This window comes from Neofelis nebulosa, chromosome 12 (assembly GCF_028018385.1).
Source record: "Neofelis nebulosa isolate mNeoNeb1 chromosome 12, mNeoNeb1.pri, whole genome shotgun sequence".
Lineage (NCBI taxonomy): Eukaryota > Metazoa > Chordata > Mammalia > Carnivora > Felidae > Neofelis > Neofelis nebulosa.
This window is the reverse complement of record NC_080793.1, coordinates 92,249,362-92,268,297: the sequence shown is the minus strand read 5'-3', so window position 1 is coordinate 92,268,297 and position 18,936 is coordinate 92,249,362. Positions and strand designations below refer to the sequence as shown.

The 18,936-nt window shown below is 54.7% G+C and overlaps 1 long non-coding RNA gene across 1 annotated transcript; it reads left to right on the top strand.

Moving 5' to 3' along the window:
• Positions 1-481: 481 nt before the first annotated feature.
• LOC131492178 (uncharacterized) lies at positions 482-1,562 on the top strand. Its single transcript, XR_009251917.1, has 2 exons — positions 482-790; positions 976-1,562. It is a non-coding gene; the product is annotated as an uncharacterized LOC131492178 (long non-coding RNA).
• Positions 1,563-18,936: the final 17,374 nt, after the last annotated feature.

The window sequence follows — 18,936 nt, the reverse complement described above, 5'->3', positions numbered from 1 at the left end:
GAGAGAATCCCAAGAGAAAATCCCAATCCGGGCTCCATACTGTCAATATACAGCCCGATGCAGGGCTCAAACTCACGGACCAAGATATCGTGACTTGAGCTAAGATCAAGAGCCAAGACACTTAATCTTGAGTGACTGAGCCCCCAGGTGTCCCAGACCTGGATATATCCTTAAAATGAGCAGGGATGTGGGCGCTGCAGGAGTGATCCTAAAGGCAGGGCCAGGAGCGGGACTTCAGAACGCAAAGACTGATGTTGACCGCCTGGCGTCCTTGATCCCTTACCCAAGCCTTGCTCAGGGGACAGGTGTGGGTGGGACGGTAGGGTTTGCCCTTCGGGGACGTGGTGGAGACACGTGCTCTCGGACACCATGGTGGGTAGACTGAGCATCTGTGGTGCATGGACCTTGATGGTGCAAAACCCAGAGGTGTCCCCACAGACCTCACTGGGTAGGGCCCGTGGTTAGTGCTGGTGCAGAGCAAGACCCTGCTGGGTGCTTCGTGAACCTTTCCTCTCAGCTGAAGGTATTGCTAGGTTATTCTGGAAATTGGGTTTTAATCACCTGTTTCTCCAGGGTTTCTGGGGCAAACACGTACTGTCTGTTCAGGACGTGGAGGACTGTATAAAACTATCATTTGTGGTTTCTGTTTTGGCACAGGTCGGACGCAGAGGGATTGTTTCCATGGCACAGAACCCGGGAGAATGTAGCCAGCCTGCCCACCACTCTGCCCGGGCTGGTGGCCGTGAGAAGTGCGGGCGCCCAGCTCCGCGGAGAGGGTGGGCGCATCCAGGTGTGTCTGGAGGAGCCTGGAAGGCATGGCCTGGAAGCGAATTATTGAGGCATGAGTGCCTGCGGGGTATCTACACAGGATCCCCAGCCCCCCCCCCTCCCCCCCCTCCCCCCCCCCCCCCCCCCCGGCCGCACTGGGAGCTGTAGTCTGGCTCTGAAAATCACAGAAATGTGCTTTGTCCGCAGGGAGCCCATGGAGGCATTGCTGTTTGAAGCACGAAGATGCAGAAGGGGACCGTCCACGGGGCCTCGGGGCCCCCAAGCCTCAGCACCCATGGGGGCTTAGATAGCAGACATGTTCCTGATGGAGGCAAAGTGTCTGAGGTCAGGGGCAGACGGGGTCCAGTTCAGGGCAGAGCCTTCCTGCCCGGTCGTCCTGTGCGGGAGAGAGGGCTCCGTCTTCTCTTTCCATAAGGGCACTAGCCCCACCGTGAACCCCACCCTCATGAACCCCCCAGCCCTTATTGCCCCCCAAAGGCCACCCGCTTCCAAATGCCGTCCTCCTGGGGTTAGGGGTGCAATTTGCACTCAGGACACCACGTTTGTCCCTACGGTCCAGACAGTGAAAGGGGGTGAGGGTGGCCTCACACCGTATGATGTGTCCTTGATGAGGGCGTGTCGCGTATCCGCTACAGAACACGAAGGCGCCGCGAGTGGCACTGTTGGTTACCAAACTGGGAAATGCGTTTAAGAAAAGTTCTCAACCAGGGAAGTTGTTTTACTTCCTGTTTGGTAAGGAGTATGTTTGATTTAAAAATTTTCCATTCTTCTGAGAGACTTCAAGCCCTCCGTTCTCAATATCGCAGAACGTGTGTGTGTGTGTGTGTGTGTGTGTGTGTGTGTGTGTATCCGCTGGCATGTCCACCTCTCTGCAATCTCCTTCTCACCCAGACGCTGCCTGCATCACCGGGATGGGCCACGTATCCGTGGCCACTTGAAGAACAGGGAAGAACCTGTACAGAAAACACCTTCCCCGTCCTTCATTTTCCCACCAGGAATGGGTGGCTTTCGTGATAAGCAGGTGGTAGACAGGGCTGTTCTCGGTATCTCAGGGCCGGCGTCCCCTCTCAGAGGCTGGGGGAAGGCTGCAGGGTGTCAGGGACCGCTGTGGGTCACAGGACGCCAGGGCCCTCTGGCACAGAGGCCTGGCTGCTGGTGACCTCAGCTGGAGAGAGGGCTCCTTTGGCAAGGTGCTGGCTTCTAGCATCCCTGGAGACCGGCTGGCCCTGCTCTTGCTTGCCCGCCGCAGCCTGCACGTGGGGGCCCAGGATAGAGCACCTGCTCCGTAAAGGTTCCTCCGGTGACACCATGCACATCACTGTCTGTCTGAATCCAGGCTTCCTCTGGCCCACGATGTTGGTGCCCCGCGATAGCTGACTTTGGTTGCTGGTCACCCTGAGTGGGTCTGGTGCTCAATAACCCACAGAAGACAGAATTCAGCCTGCAGAGGTGGCCGAGGAGGAAGCCAGGTGGGACAGCAGGTGGCTAGGGTCCTGGGGTCACTCCACCTCAGTCCTCATCTGTGAGTTGCGGACAGGGGACAGCCCATTGCTCTGCTGAGGCCACAATCCCCTGAGCCGCGTGCAGTGCCTGTGCCCGCTGAGCGGAAGAGGAAGACCCAGGAGGAATAAATGCTGCTCCGATGGCCTTCGCCACCAGCTGTGATACTCCACGGAGCTGTGACACGGTGTGCGAACGCGCTGTGCTCGGGGCCTGTTTGATTCAGCAGGTGTACCTGCAGGGGTGACGCCTGCAGATGAAATGCTGGGGAAGGGCCACCTCCGTCTTTATGCTGCTCCCGGTTTTACTCTTGGCTTTGGGATTCAGAGCTGGACGAGCTGAGGTCTTTGCTCTGGTCCCGCAGTGTTGGGTGGTGCCGGGAGCGGCCTGGCCCCCAGAGTCCGGGGGCACAGGGCCTTGGAGGCCCAGAGAGAGGCCCCGGGAACGTCCGGCATGGATGGAGTCCCGAGCAGAGGCCACGGCGACCCCAGAAGGAGGCACAGGGCCCTGGAGCCCATCAGCCAGGCTCTCGAGGACGAGCGTGCTCATTTTCTGCACCCTGCCTTCCCCGGGGCCCTCATGGCACGCAGATGCCTTCGTTCACCTCCATCCATCACAGGACATTAACGTCGCAAACAGCACAGCTGCCGAGGGTAATGTTTCCAGCTGAGTCAGCGGAAGGCAGGGTTTGGAGAGGAGGAGCTCTGGTTCCGTGCCTTTTTTTTTTTTTAAATGAGAAGGCACATATTGTGCTGTCCTCTTCGCCTCAGAGCCAGAGGCTAATTAGAGTCTACTTTTCCATTGTTCCCAGGCAAGCAAAAGCCAAACATGCTCCTGGCGGAGATGGGAGGCAGCCGGGCCTGGGCAGCCCTTTCTCTCTGGCTCAGAGTTTCCAGCCAGCAGCTGGCATATGCTTGGCCTGGGCCAGGGGCTGGCAGGGTGCTGGGGGGGCTCTGGCAGGGTGCTGGGGGGCTGAAAGGGTGCTGGGGGGCTGGCAGGGTGCTAGCAGGGGCTGGCAGGGTGCTGGGGGGCTGGCAGGGTGCTGGGGGGGTTGGCAGGGTGCTGGGGGGAATGGCAGGGTGCTGGGGGGCTAACAGGTGCTGGGGGAGCTGGTAGGGTGCTGGGGGGCTGAAAGGGTGCTGTGGGGGTTGGCAGCGTGCTAGGGGGGCTGGCAGGGTGCTGGGGGGGCTCTGGCAGGGTGCTGGGGGGCTAAAAGGGTGCTGGGGGGCTGGCAGAGTGCTAAGGGTGCTTGGCAGGGTGCTGGGGGGCCGGCAGGGTGCTAAGGGGGCTTGGCAGGGTGCTGGGGGGCTGGCAGGGTGCTAAGGGGGCTTGGCAGGGTGCTGGGGGGAATGGCAGGGTGCTGGGGGGCTAACAGGTGCTGGGGGAGCTGGTAGGGTGCTGGGGGGCTGAAAGGGTGCTGTGGGGGTTGGTAGGGTGCTGGGGGGCTGAAAGGGTGCTGGGGGTGCTGGCAGCGTGTTGGGGGGGCAACACACGGTTCTCCAGCCCCTTGTGTCCATGGGGGGGCGCTCTGGTGGGCAGCAGGGGGTACACCGGTCAGCGCGTCTGTCTCTCCAGTTCTGGTCGGGACTGGAAGGTCTTTGCATGCCACAGTGTCAGCATGGCGGCTTTAATGCCTGTGTGTCCGCTGGCACCCCTCCCGCTGAGGTGGGAGTGAGGTCGCTGTCCCCTTCCCCAGAACCCAGCCCGAATCCACCTCGAGGGCTGGAGCCCGTTTTCCCGACCCAACGCGCACCCAGTGCCACCACCCTGTGCCTCTGCGCTGACACACTAGCCCACGGCGGCTGCCCCGGGGGCCCGGTCAGCCATCGCCACTGTCACCGCCATCGCAGCCTGGCCACGGCCCACATCCCCAAACCCCTGAAATCAGGACGTGCTCTGGCTCTCCGAAGACACGAATCTCGGGCCCATTTGTCCCACAGCCACGGCCTCCGTGGACAACCCGTGCCCCCTCCTGCCCGGACCCAGAGACCGGGCGCTCCCCTGGACGCTGGTGGCCGTGGCCACTTTGTCCCTCCCTGCTGTCCCGCTCCCCCGCGCAGCCGATGGCCGGCGCCTCTTTGCCGCGAGCCCTTCATCTCTCCCTGCTTCCAAAGGCGTTGCTGGTGCCCTGGCGGCTCGCGAGGTTAAAACAAAATCGAGAAAATCGGGCGACTTGAGTACAAATGTGGGGAAGCAAAACAAACACACGAGGAGCCTGAAGGGCAGTGGACGGACTTTGGGGCCGAGTTAACATTTAACTGATGTCTCAGCAGCTAAGGAGTCTTTAAAGTGCCAGTTGGTAATTAAAAGAAAAAAGGGAAAAAAGGCAGGGCTGTTCTCCAGGAGAGACAAGGTATTTTCCTGGCACTTGCATCCAGGAAAATTAAGTATTTGAACATAAGGCATAGGAAAGAACGTAGCATCTAATGGTTCCCACAGCACTGCTATTTTAAAGAAGAACGTCCTTTTCACGTGGTAGCTTTCAGTGCCCTTGCGTGAGCGAGCCTTGGGCAGGATGGGCTGTCTTCCTCTGGGGCCCGTATCTGCTGGCAGCTGGACGGGGCCCAGGAAGCCGGGGGGGGGACAGACCCCACGTGGGTGGGCAGGTCCCCGTGGGGCCCCGAGGCCCTCGCCGGGCTTTTGGCAGGAACAGGGTGGTGTCCCGAGAATGCCGGGGCGGATCATCTGTGAGGGAGACGGAGGCCCGATCCTCATGCGGTAGGGCACTCCGGACAGAACCGTGCTGACATTCTGTTCTGAAAGTTCCCTCTGAGCTTGGGCTCGGGCCAAGGGCAGGGGAGGGAGGGGACACTGAGAGCCGGCGGTCAGCACCTGCTTCTCCCTTAGAAGGTCTGCTTGGGCTGACTTTCCTAGCGTCTGAGACCATCCTGAACAGGTGACCCCGTTAATCCGTTCGTGTGAACCAAGTCCTAGGCTGTGGTCCTCTGTGGCCCCTGGAACTACAGACCCCGAGATAGCTCAGGCCATCGCTGTCCTTCTGCAGGAACCGGGCCGGGCCCTGATTCTCATGCACTGAGGACTGGCTTTGTGGGCTGGGTCATTCTGTAAGAAAACACCTGGGGATTTCAATACATTTCTGCCTCGGTGGTTTTCCTCCTCCTCCGCACCTGTCTACACCCACAGACAGGACCTGGGTGGGCACACGGAGGTTTCTTCTGGACGCGGGTGTCCTGGAGGGCTGTCTGTGTGCCCCCATGAGGAGGCTGGCGCCCTGTCTCAGGTGGGCCTGGCAGGTAGGTGTTCCACCCACAGCCTCCAGCCCCTCAGAGGGGCCACGCCCACATGGGCAGAGCGGGGGACCTGGCATAGGGACCCGGGGGCCTGTGAGTGCCGAGACCACCGTCCTGTGGGGCTCTGAGGGGGTCTCTGGTGGCTCAGCCCTGCCAGAGACCCAGGGACTGGACCCGACTCAGGCGCAGGTGCGGGAGCTCTCAGGACTCTGGGGGGAGGGGGGCATTTCCCACCCACGTGGTGTGCCGGATCTAGCTCTTGACTTAAGGGCAAAGAGAGTGTGTGCTTTTCTGCTCACCACGGTGCACACCAGCCTCCTCCTCCTCCCTGTCACTTCTAACTCACGAAATCCCATTAGTTCACACGGACAGCCGTGCTCAGCATTTAGGGAACACGCAGACAGGCTCTGACCTCCGTCCTGCGGCCCCAGCACGCGGGAGTTCCTTCTACAAGCTGGCCCCAAGGAGCCGGCAGGCTCTCCCCTCTGTCATGTGAGGACAGGGTGGCTGGGGCACTTGTCCTGGCTGGAGAGGACAGGGTCTGCTCTGTGGTCTCGTCCCTACTCTGAGAATGTTCACGTTTGGCCTTCCAACATGTGTCACCGCGGAGGGCTGAGCACCTTTGCAACAAAGCGTCCTTCTGGGGGGCCCTTGGCCACCTGTCCGGCCACCTCCGGGGGCTCCACATGCTGCCGCTTCTGGTTAGAGCCGGTGCTGCTGTGAAAGTGGTTCTGACCGGGGCCCAGACGCATCCCAAGGGTGGCTCCCCCCACTGTGACCCTTCCTCATACCTGTCCAGCAGTGGTCTGGGTGGTAATGTCCCACCTGGCTTCCTTGGGACGCGTGCTCCCTTGGGAAATGAGATCCTGAAAGCCTTTGCTATTACTGTGATGATGTGTCTGGTACTAGAAGCTTCAGCGACCCTGGGATGTGTCCCGGAGTCCCGTTGAGGAAGGACTTGCTGCCCCCGCTGCAGAGAACGTGGTCGGCAGACAGCCCTCACTGTGCCCAAGACCGGCCCCTCCGGGGGGGGGGGGCAGGAGCAGGGCTGCAGGATGCTCTGGGACCCGACCCTGGGGCCCCCGACTCAGGTGTGTGCTGGGCGGAGAGAGGTGAAGAGCGTGCCCATATGACCTCGGTCTCAGCTCTCTGTGCCCCGCCTCCCAGGATCCCCCGGGAAAGGCCTCGACCCAAAGGGCTGGTGAGTGTGCTGCAGCACGAGGTGTCCCGGGGAATGGGCGTTCCTCCCATTTACGGGACGAGACCCCTGCGTGCAGACCCCCCTCATTTCCCCTGCAGAGCTCCGAGAGGAGCTGGCAGTCAGGGTATCACACAGCCCCGGCCGCCCGCGTCTCCGGGGGTGGTTGAGGGAGCTCCGTCCAGCTGTGTTCTGAAGGACCCTCGGATGTCAAAACCGAGGAAAGAGACGTCCAGGAAGGAATGAGCCTCGTAGAGCAGCAACCGTGATTCAGAGCCTGGAACGCTTCTGAGACAACAATCCAGGCAAATGTCCCAAGGAAAAAGCAGGTAACTAAAACCAGAGTCAAACAATAGACCCCCTGAGAAAGCCGGGGTGCCGACAGGGAGCCAAGGAAAAGGGCCAGGAGGCAGACCTCACAGAGCTGTCGGAAATCAGAAACTGGCCTCAGCGAGGAGCGGAGCGTCGGCCCTGGGCCGGAGGGCAGCGCCTCTCGGCTCACCTCCCTCGTGGATAGATGTTTTCTAGTGACAGTAACACAAAGACGCTTGTTTCCAACTGTCGGAAACAACAAAGACGAGGTAACTCGCTTGTCACTGGCGAAATGGTGACTGTTGCTAACGTTGACACAAAACGTGGTAAAACGAGAGGTTGGAAGAAGAGGGCGAGAGGGCGGGAGAGGTTAATTAACCCCCTCTTCCCGAGTAACATGTCAGGAGCTACTTTCGAAGGCTGGTGACGAAAGGAATGGATGCTGAAGAATATCCTGAGTTCCAATAGGCACAAATAAAATGATTGGAATACTGAACGTCAATACACCGGGCCGAGGGGGTAGGAGAAGTGACACTGGAAACCCGCCTGCGTTATCCAACCCGAGAGTTACCGGAGCAGGTGCACCAGGGGTGGAGAGGGGCGGGGATCCCCCGGACAGTTACCTTCGTTCCTGCCGGAGGCGTGAGGAGATGCCACGCTGTGGTCCCAGCTCTTTCGCCTTCTGGTTCCTTCCTGGTTCTCAGAGGATGTCACCCTGATAAAAATGAAAATTAAGGGGCGCCTGGGTGGCTTAGGCGGTTAAGCGTCCGACTTCGGCTCAGGTCACGATCTCACGGTCCGTGAGTTCGAGCCCCACGTCGGGCTCTATGCTGACAGCTCAGAGCCTGGAGCCCGTTTCAGATTCTGTGTCTCCCTCTCTCTCTGCCCCTCCCCCGTTCATGCTCTGTCTCTCTCTGTCCCAAAAATAAATAAACGTTAAAAAAAAATTTAAAAAAAATGAAAATTAAAAAAAAAAGTCACAGAGAGGGAAGGAGGCAAACCATAAGAGACTCTAGGGGCGCCTGGGTGGCTCAGTCGGTTGAGCGTCCGACTTCAGCTCGGGTCACGTCTCACAGTTTGTGAGTTCAAGTCCCTCGTCGGGCTCTGTGCTGACAGCTCAGAGCCTGGAGCCTGCTTTGGATTCTGTGTCTCCCTCACTCTCTCTCCCTCCTCTGCTTGCACTCTGTCTCCTTCTCTCTCTCTCAAAAATGAATAAACATTAAAAAATTTAAAAAAAAACCATAAGAGACTCTTAAATACTGAGAACAAATTGAGGGTTGATGGGGGTGGGGGAGAGGGGAGAGTGGGTGATGGGCATTGAGGAGGGCACCTGGTGGGATGAGCACTGGGGTTGTATGGAAACCAATCTGACAATAAATTATATATATATACATATATATACACATATATATAATATATATTATAATATATATAAATGAAAATTGAAAAAGCCTATCTTTGTAGAAAACTGGAAAATACAGAAAAATATAAAGGGAGAAGTGAAACTTAGTCACAATTCTACTGAGATAAACAGTTATGAATCTTACTCTTGGTGTGTTTCAGATTTCATTATGGTAATTTTCCCTAAAGAATTACTTTGGTTGTATTTTTGATGTTTTCTCTATTCAATGCTAGATTATATTGTAAGCACTTACTGATGACATCAGATTCCTTTGTAAACAAGATTTTTAATGGCTATATTAAATCATCATTTTATGTACCATAGCTTATGTCATAATTCCCATATTATTAGAAATGCAGGCTGATACCATATGTTACTATGACAAATTCTTGGGTGAACTTTTAAAAATATATATCTTAGTATTCTTGATGATTTCCTTAGAATATATTTCTTTTTTAAAATAAAAATTTTTAAGTTTATTTATTTAGTGAGAGAGAGAGAGAGAGAGAGAGAGAGAGAATAAAGCCAGGGGGGTACAGAGAGAAGGAGAGAGAGAATCCAGAGCAGGCTTCGAGCCGTCCGCACAGAGCCAGATGCGGGGCTCGAACTCATGAAGCGCTAGATCAGGACCTGAGCTGAAATCAAGAGTCAGACACTTAACCATCTGAGCCACGCAGGTGCCCCTCTTAGGATATATTTCTAGAGAGAGGATTACAAGTCAACATACATAAACATTTTTAAAGCTCTTTGTTGTAAAATTACTTTCAAGTAAGATTCTACTTAATTCCGTTTCCTTGGGAGAACTCCTGGCCTATCCTTTGTCATCACTTGCATCGTTTGGACCTGCAGGACATGTTCAAAGTTAGTCATATACGTATCTGGGATTTGGGATTTGGCTGGGAGCCATTCCGTGAGCGTGTGGCTTCGTTAGCATGCTATAAGTATTGACCTCTGTAGCTAGGTGTAAAACCACAGGATTTGTGAAGTCAAACCACTAGTGAATTCTGAATAAAGCAACTCTAAGAACTGAGTTCAGAGTTGACTCTGTTGTGCTGATAGCAGGAGAGAAATCCTGCTGACTGCATGGGGACTGCACTGGTGGGGGGAAGGGGTGATGAGCCAAGACAGAACAAGAGTAACCATGAATGCGGCCACCTTATCTGGCTTCCTCTCCTTTGTTTTCTCCTTCCCTATCCCCCATTCCTTCTTGACTTTTCTCTCTCTTCCTCAACCATCCATCCATCGATCCATCCATCCATCCACCTATCCATCCATCCATCCATCCATCCATCCATCCATCCATTCATCCATCCATCCATCCACACATCCTTCCTTTCATGCATGCATGCATCCACCCACCCAACTGCCCAACCTCCTATCCATCTATCCATCCATCTGTCCACCTGCCCACCCACCCATCTACCCTTTTTCCTTCCCTTTCCTCTTTCCTTCCTTCCTTCCTTCCTTCCTTCCTTCCTTCCTTCCTTCCAAGCATGCACCTATCCATCTATGTATCCATCCATGTTTCTATTTATCTGTCCACCCATCCTTCCTTCCATGCATGCACACATCCATCCCTCCCTCCATCTATACAACCAAGATTAAAAAAATTTTTTAATGTTTATTTATTTTTGAGAGACAGAGACAGAGTGTGAGCAGGGGAGGAACAGAGAGAGAGGGAGACACAGAATCTGAAGCAGGCTCCAGGCTCTCAGCTGTCAGCACAGAGCCCGACGCGGGGCTCAAACCCACAGACTGTGAGATCAGGACCTGAGCCAAAGTCAGACGCTTAACTGACTAGCCTCTCAGGTGCCCCACGCCCCACCAAGATTTTTAAAAGCCTCTCCAAATTACTACAGCAGCAAATCTCTTTAAGTGCCTCAAAATGTCAGAGATTTGGGGGCGCCTGGGTGGCGCAGTCGGTTAAGCGTCCGACTTCAGCCAGGTCACGATCTCGCGGTCCGTGAGTTCGAGCCCCGCGTCAGGCTCTGGGCTGATGGCTCAGAGCCTGGAGCCTGTTTCCGATTCTGTGTCTCCCTCTCTCTCTGCCCCTCCCCCGTTCATGCTCTGTCTCTCTCTGTCCCAAAAATAAATAAAAAACGTTGAAAAAAAAAATTAAAAAAAAAATGTCAGAGATTTGTCACTACTGAACGCTATGGCACTGAACCTCAACACTTAGCCACCAAAAGCTGTTGCAGAAAACACGTCTCAAATAATCTAGGACATAGGTGATGATTTGGGGGGAGGCTGAGAGGCACTCTCCTACTTCCGAGAAAATCAGATATTTTTATCTACAGTGAAGAAAGCAGAAAATGAAGAAGAATAAAATTCAGATCCCCGGAGTTTAAGAGGACCACACAGACCAAACCCATCTTTTGGCCTTTTGCAGACAATTCGAAGGTGTCCAGAAGCTTCCTGTCCCTGTATAGATCAGAATTTGACACAGCGCAGATAACCGAAGGGGAATCGGTCTTAAACTGTGGTTGCTTTAATACTGTTCTGGTTTCCGTCTCTGTCTTGCCCTGGGTGGCGGCTTCCTTCCTATCTAGAAAAGAGAGCATCTGCACTCTTGACAGTTCTAAATCATTAATTTTTCTTTGGTTTTTAAAAAAAAAAAAAAAAAAAAAAAAAAAAATTTTTCTTTGGTTTTGTGGTTTGATCGACCAAATAAAACATGGGAGGATGCTGTCAAGGCCTGCTTTACCGTCACTTTATGAATCCTCTTGGATCCTTTCTTGGAGTTGGCTCAGGCTCGTCAAATGTTTATCAGCCCCCTACCTGTTTCCACAGGGCCCCTTGGGTGTTTCGGCGTGTTCTCTGGGCTCTGGAGGGCCCGCTGGACAGGAGGTTATGGTTCTGGACGGTAGGATGTTGAAGCTAATCAAGATGTACTCATGAAAGAGTTGACTGTGGATGGGGGTGTAAGCAGTAGACTGATTTAACAAAGACAATTATACAGAAAAGATACAAAGGGAATAAGTAACAAGGAGGGTGGTGGTTGTTTTTTGTTTTTAAATGAAGGGAAAAGTAAAAAAATTGAGAAAAGGAGTAGTCGTGAGGGTGAGCAACATGATGGTGATAAAATGGGCCAAATTTGGGTGGGGAAGATGTAGCTGGGCCAGTGTCTCCATGACTCACAGGATTATGGGAAAGACCAGGAATGAACGGAGGATGGACGGAGAACGTGGACACCCCACGGATGGACAGATGGACGTTGTGCAGAAGGTTGGGGGCAGAGGGGAGAGGAAAGGGAACAGAGCTGGGAGGAGGCACAGGACTCTGGGAAGCAGTCCTGTCACCGTGCTGGGACCCCGGCTCCCAGGAGGCCAGCGTGGAGGAAATCACAGGAGACAGGAAGGTGCAGGCAGGCAGGGTCTCAGCTACCGTCCGGGCGGTGGGAGATGCAGGGCACTAGCCAGAGGGAGAGGGTTCTCTGGGTGCACATCTGGGGTGAGTTCTGGCTGGAAAACTAACCACTAACAGTAGCTGGAGAGGCATGAATTCCTTTCTCTCTTTGGTTCTTGGAGGTGGGAGGCGTTGAAATGCCCTTCCATTCTTTCTGTCTCCTGTGACAGGGCTGAAGTACGCTGTATGCCCGGGTGGGGAGCCGGTGGGGAACAGTGTGGGGCGGGCTCAGGGCACGCTTCCGTGGGACCATCTGTGGGCTGAAGAGCGTGGCTGGCCATGGCCGTGTGCTTGGTCACTGTCAGCCTTAGGCGGGTGTGGCCTTAGGCAGGCTGGCTGTACGCACCGTTCGTGGTGGGGCCCGTCAAGTGGCTTCCCTGGGTTCGGAATGGCTGTCAGCCTCCTCTGCTGCCCCGTGTGTGACTCACCTCAGAGCAGACTAGAGGAGAGGAGGCCTCGAGGTCTGCATTGTGGCCCCAAGGAGGGTGCCATCCGCGGGGTCAGCCCAGGAGTCTGCAGAACCCCTCCCCCCCCCAACCCTCAGCCCTCCAAGGTCTTGCCCTCCAAGGGCAGCCCTCCAATGTCTTGCCTGATACCTAGGGTGGAAGCTGCAGGGCGATGATATGCAAATTTATGCAAACGAGAGGGAAATCAGCCTGGCCTGCTGTCAGGGCCCCTCTGCTCTCCCCAGGGCTGCATTCCCGGGCTGCAGACTTCAGGACTGTCTTTGGACCCTTTTATTTCGTTTCTCAAACCTTTGCCATTTGTCAGAATCCGGGCAAGTCGCTTGACTGGGCTGAAGCTAATTTGAATTTAACCAACAGCGACGGGGCACTTGATAAAAGACAGAATTGACCGGAGTTTGGCTCCATTTGCTGAGTCCTGCTGGGGTTCCATGTGAAATCTCGGTGTCCTCTCAGCTCAGAAGCAACACCATCAAGTGTGGGCTACTTTAGAAATTCTAGGGACCCTGAGGTCCGACCTTGCAGGCTAGAAGCGAAGTTGGCCCCTTGCTTAGGTGACTGAGCACTGGGTCACTCCCTAGCGATGCCTGTTCCCTGGAGCTGGCTCCGGCTTTCAGGCCGGACAGCTGGTGAGGGGCTTGCCCTCTCTCTGGTCTACCAGGTGCTCTGGGAGCAGAGTGTGCAGGGCGGGGAAACTGGGACGGAAAAGCGCCCCTCTCCCCTCTCCCGGGTGCAGATGAGGGACGCCGGATGCTCCCCTGCTGTCACTGCTGCTATGGGTCCGTCCCCAGTACAGGGGAGAGGGCAGATGCTCAGACAGCAAGCCAGGGCACTGGGTCAAGGAGGGCTGGGGTCTGACTCAGCAGGTTTGGGTGGAGCCCAGGAGTCTGCAATTCTGCATGTCCCCAGGGGGTGCCTGTGCCCAGGGAGCACACTTTGAGAACCACCGCCTTGGCTGGGGTCTTGCCGTGGGGCTCATGGGATGCGGACGGGGTGCAGTTTGCAGGCACCCCTGAACGTGTCCGTGCCGGGACCGGGCCATGAGCGAAGAGCCTGGTGCTGCCTAAGTCAGGCTCGCAAGAGCCCCCTTCCGGAGCAGGGATCGGGGCATCCCCGCATCCGCACACAGGAGGGGGTGGCTGCAGCCTCTGGTTGGTTTCAAGAGCACAGTGTCAGAGTTAGCCTCCCTCGACGTGCACACCCGGGGCTCCGGGGCTTCACATTAAGGTGAATACAGTTCAACAGATTCCAGAGAGTGGCAAGTTTTACATTTGGCACTTTAGGATAATCGAGTGCATTTTATATTATATTTAAAAATTTTTTTTTAAATGTTTATTCATTTTTGACACAGAGAGAGAGAGAGAGAGAGAGAGAGAGAGAGAAACAGAGCATGAGTGGAAGAAGGGCAGAGAGAGAGGGAGACACAGGATCCGAAGCAGGGCCCAGGCTCCGAGCTGTCAGCACAGAGCCCGATGCGGGGCTGGAACCCACAAACCGCGAGATCATGACCTGAGCCGAAGTCCGACGCTTAACCAACTGAGCCACCCAGGTGCCCCCTCGAGTGCGTTTTAAAACCCTGGTCAAAAATCATCAGTGCTTTAAGCGATACTGGGCTGTATTACTGAGGGCGGTGAGGGGGAATCAGAGGCAAATCTGAATCTTCAGGCTCTTTGGGAATTGGGAGCCACGGGAGACAATTATTTTGAGATGACATGTTTTACTCTAAGTGGCCTTTATCAACTGCAGTCACTCCCTGGAAGCGTGGGCCGTACCCTGGCCCCAGGACGCTGTGGATCACGTGTGCTGCACGCCCTGGGCGTCTGTCTTCGGCATGTCGGCCGCCGTGGACTCCGGCTGGCGGGCTCCTCTCTCTCCTCTTTGTCCAGATCATGTCCAGGGGTGCAACATGCCTGCAGGTGACTTCCTGTCACTGCTGGGTGAAGGCCTGGGGTTAAGGGGAGGGGGCTGGAGCCCCCGGGGGCAGAGCCCATTAGCCATCCCAGCCCCAGCTCGGGGCTCACTTTGACTCGAGGGGGCTCCCTTTGAGCCGATCACGTGCAAGAAGTCCCGGAGGGGGTTCCGAAGGGAGATCCTTCCCTGTCCTCGCAAGACGGGCCTGGACAACGCAGGGCCAGCCTGTGTGGGTGGTCCAGCTCTGCTAGGGATCTCCAGGAGGGCTCCGAGACGGGCCGGGCTGGTCCGCCCCCAGCAGCAGCTCCTGCTCTGGCTGTCCCATCAGGGACTCCGAAAGGGGCCCGTGAGATTGAAGCACCCAGCTTGCTCTGCTCTCTTCCCAGGCTGGGGCGTGGGGGATGAGCATCTTTACCGGGGGTCTGTCTGCCTTTCTCACCCCAGGTCAGGCTCATCTGCGGCCCACAGCGAGCTGAGCCACAGGGCTCTGGTCTCCACATACTTGATAGGGACGAAAGCCACCCTTTGAATTGCAAATTGGAATAGGGAAATTTCCTCTCTGTGTTCTAACTTCTGTTTGCATGATTGTTATCTCCCAGTGGAGACTCCACAGCATCTGGCAAAAATGTCCGAGTGTGGTCAGTGAATGACGGAGGCCAGGGAGGTCCCATAAGAGCACCTACCGCCCTGGTGCTCGTTGCACCGTCTGGTAAACGCGGTGGTCAGTGCTTGCGTGTGAGGCGACAGAGGGACTTCCCGAGCTCTCCCAGGGATGGGCGCTGTCTTCTTGAACTGTGTGCGAAACTCAACTCATGAGCTTGAGTTTCTCAGGCCCGTTCCCAGGCTTTCCCAACATCTGTGCTAAACATGTCACAGATGCCCTACACAGCATGTCCTTAAAGGCATCCTGTAGTGAAGCCACTCACTCCCCGTGGAACACAACGGTCGTGTTCTCAGATCCACACTTTCTTCTCATCTGCAGCGGAATCCCCGAGTAAGACAGCGGCCACCCAGCACTTGGAGACGTAACAGGCTCCACTCTGCCCGCCTCGTGGGACCCGATTCCCCGTGTTGTCTCTCTCCACAGGATCCCCTGTGTCCCCATTTGCAGGGATTTGGAGAAAGAGTTGTCTGGTCGCCTAACTGCCTCCAGCACCATCGGTTCCAAACCCAAGACTCACTGTCTTGAACCCAAGACTGGTTCAAATTCCACCCAAGACTCACTGTCTCCGTGCGGACTTTCCAGGTGAACCGTGGGCTCCGTGGGGGGCGACCTCCACTCTTCCCTGCAGGTGCGCTGACATCCCGTGGGCCTCTCCTGTTTCTCTCTCAGCTGGAAGGGTCCCCGGATGCCCGCGTCCCTCTCCGGAGACTGCAGTCTGGTGCCTGACACCGCGGTGCGAGGAGGAATCGCCACAGAGATTCCAAGGCTCCCTCTCTGGCTCTGTCTCTCTTTTCCAGCCTGGCCGCTCTCCATTTCCCGACATCCTCAATTCCAGGGATAATCCCTGCTTTGGCTCTTGTCGTGCAATTTACATCAGGGCACAGTGATTGGATCACGGTAACTAGACATTACAATGACGCATTAAATGGACAAGGAAACTCTTAAAAAAAATTAAATTCTTTGGGGCGCCTGGGTGGCTCAGTCGGTTAAGCTTCTGACTCTTGGTTTCAGCTCAGGTCATGATCTCACGGTTGGTGAGTTCAAGCCCCAGGTCTTGGGGTTCTGCTTGGGATTCTCTCTCTCCCTGTCTCTCTGCCTCTCCCCGGCTCATGCTCTCTCTCTCTCCTCTCAAAATAAATAAACATTAAAAAGAATTAAATTTATCAAATATGTCTCTGGTCAGAAAACAGAGAGCTGCTCCTTTGTCAAGGGACCTTCTCCGGAAAGCAGTCCTGCCAATGAGCAGGGATAAAGTAATATTTGTCTTTTATACAGACTGTTCACATTCCACTGACTTTAGGGACTCTGCCACGGTGTGAGGATTTCATGTCGTCTGAAAGGGGATGAGAAAGCTCAGAATTCTTGAGTTTCTTTGGTAAACCCTTGAGGTGCTGAGTATATTCCTATCACCCTGTGGCTTCTGGCCCTGGGCTAATGGCCCTTGAATATGCTGATGGTTGACTTTTACATGTTCTGAGTCGCATCCGAAAGATTCTCTAATGCTTTTTACATATGAAGGTTGGAGACAGAGGGCACCCTCTGATTGGGCTGGGCACCCCCCCACCCCACCCCCGCCCTGTGTCTTTGCTCGCTTTCTGCATTATTGCTGAAATGAAAGAGGCACTTTCTGAGATGCTGGAAGGAGCAGGAAGTGTGGGAGGTGTGTGGTGAGCGGTCAAGGCCAGGGCCGGAAAATGCAAAGCTGTTTGAAGTCGGGGGCCCCAGGGACTGCTCTGTAATTTCCCCAGGCAGAGCCCAGCAGCTTTTCTTGGAACAACCCTGACAATGTCACTGCTCTCGGGCCATCCTCTGATGTTGGGACCATCCCTGTGGGGTCCTGCAGGGCTGGCTGGGCTGGAGGGAAGCTTGGCCCTAATGTCCCCACGGCCGTGGTGGCCACCCAGGTGCCCTCTGTGAGCAAGCACGGGGCTTGTCCAGGCGCCCAGGCCTGCAGGTGAGGCCACCCACCTGGAATAGCCAGCTTGGAGGCCCCGCCACCCCGGGGGGCTGGTGGGCCACGGAGGCCAGCGAGGGCCTCGAGGGGATTCCACGGGTGTCCCCCCATGGCTACTGAACTTGTTGCATGGATCTTGGATGACTAAATACAAGCTGCAATCTGCCTTGCTCTCCTGCAAACTTCCATTCCCCGATTCTGTTGCCTGCTGCAGGAGGGAGTTTGGTTCGGAGCTGGCTTCGTGCACATCTACAACTCGTGACGGGTGTGGATGACTGTGAGTCCGCCATCGGTACAGGATGCTCTTCGGTTATTGCGGGACAGACAAGGCGGGCGAGCCCAGGTTTTGCAGTCTGATGGTTATATGATTTGAGGGGCCCACGGCAAAAAAAGTATACAGAATTGTAACAGAACCTGCCCATGGCACCTGCTGGGGGGGATGGAATGTGAGGAGTCAGCAGGCCCGACCTGTGCAGCTCAGACCCCGTATTGGTCAAACCTAAGCGGAAGCGACACGAAGATGATTTGCCAAGATTCCACCATTACAGGAGTGGTCTGTGCAGGTGCAGGGGCTGGGGGCCTATCTTCATTCAAGTCATGAAAGGTCCACACCCAGCCAGTGGTACGGTTCTGGAACATTTCAGAGGCCCCGACCCCATGCCCTGACCATGACATTTAAGAACGGTATCGCTGTACGTGATGGCACACGACAAGACTTAAGGAAACTCATGCCGGGAAAAATATGCAGGCTGTTCTATCATTCTAGCCTAAGAGCTAGAATTTTCTCTTCTCACTGTGAACGCGTGCTTTTAACTAGTGGTTCCAATAGCTGCAGGGGGGAAGGTCTTTCTAAGAAAGACACAAAACCTAGAAACCATAACCGAGAAGACTGACACACAGAGAAATAGAATAACCAGGGTGATACACAGCACAATCGAGAGGCGAGCGAGGCCCCGGCAAAATGTTTGCAACTCCCACTGCAGATGAGGGACAGATTCTCCTTGTTCAGTAAGAACTCCAACAAATCAGAAACAAAAGACCAATAGCTCAAAAGGAAAGAGTAAAAGCATTAATGAATACGTCTCAGACAAAGAATACAAATAATTTCTGAGCACAGGAAGGGAGGCTCCCCCTCAAAATAAGACACAGACAAATTAGAACAATGTAAAAATTTTAAAAGCAGTTTTCTTATTTTTTTTTTTCTTTTGTGTGTGTGTGGCAGAGGATGAACGGATTCTAAAGTGTAGGAAATGCCAAGGGCCAAAAAAAAAAGTGCAAAGATACTCGTACAACTCCTGGGAGAGGCATTTGAGCTGGCCGGAGGGCTGGGACCCGCCAGTGTCTACACAGGGAGCAGGATGAATGGGGTCCAGGACAGGTATGGGCGGTCGCTGGATCTGTGCAGAAACTGACACCGCCGTGCACAGGGAGAAGTTACCTCCAATAAACTGCACTTACTCAAATGCATACACACGCTCGTGCATGGAAAGGAGCGTGTCCCGACTCTTAGCACGCTTTACACCTAGAGAATTGCAGATGAATCACTGTTCTAAATGTGAAAGGCACAAACAATAAAGCTTTATACAAAAGTAGGGGCACCTGGGTGGCTCAGTCGGTTAAGTGACAGACTCCAGCTCAGGTCATGATCTCGCGGTTCATGAGTTCGAGCCCTGCGTCGGGCTATGTGCTGACAGCTCAGCGCCTGGAGACTGCTTTGGATTCTGTGTCTCCCTTTCTCTCTGCCCCTCCCCTGCACTCTCTCTGTCTCTCTCTATCAAAAATAAATAAAAACGTTAAAAAAATTTTTTAAAAAAGCTTTAAACAGAAGTGGGAGAACAGCTTTGTGACCTCAAAGTAGGCAACATGTCCTAAGCAGAACACAAAAAAACTTGTAAAAGGAAGCACGGATAAACAGGACTCAACTGAGATTATGCACTTGTGCCCTTTTTTTTTTTTAATGTTTATTTATTTATTTTGAGAAGGGGGAAGGAGCAGAGAACGAGAGAGAGAGAGAATCCCAAGCAGGCTCCGCACCATCAGCACAGAGCCCGATGCGGGGCTCGAACTCATGAACCACAAGATCAGG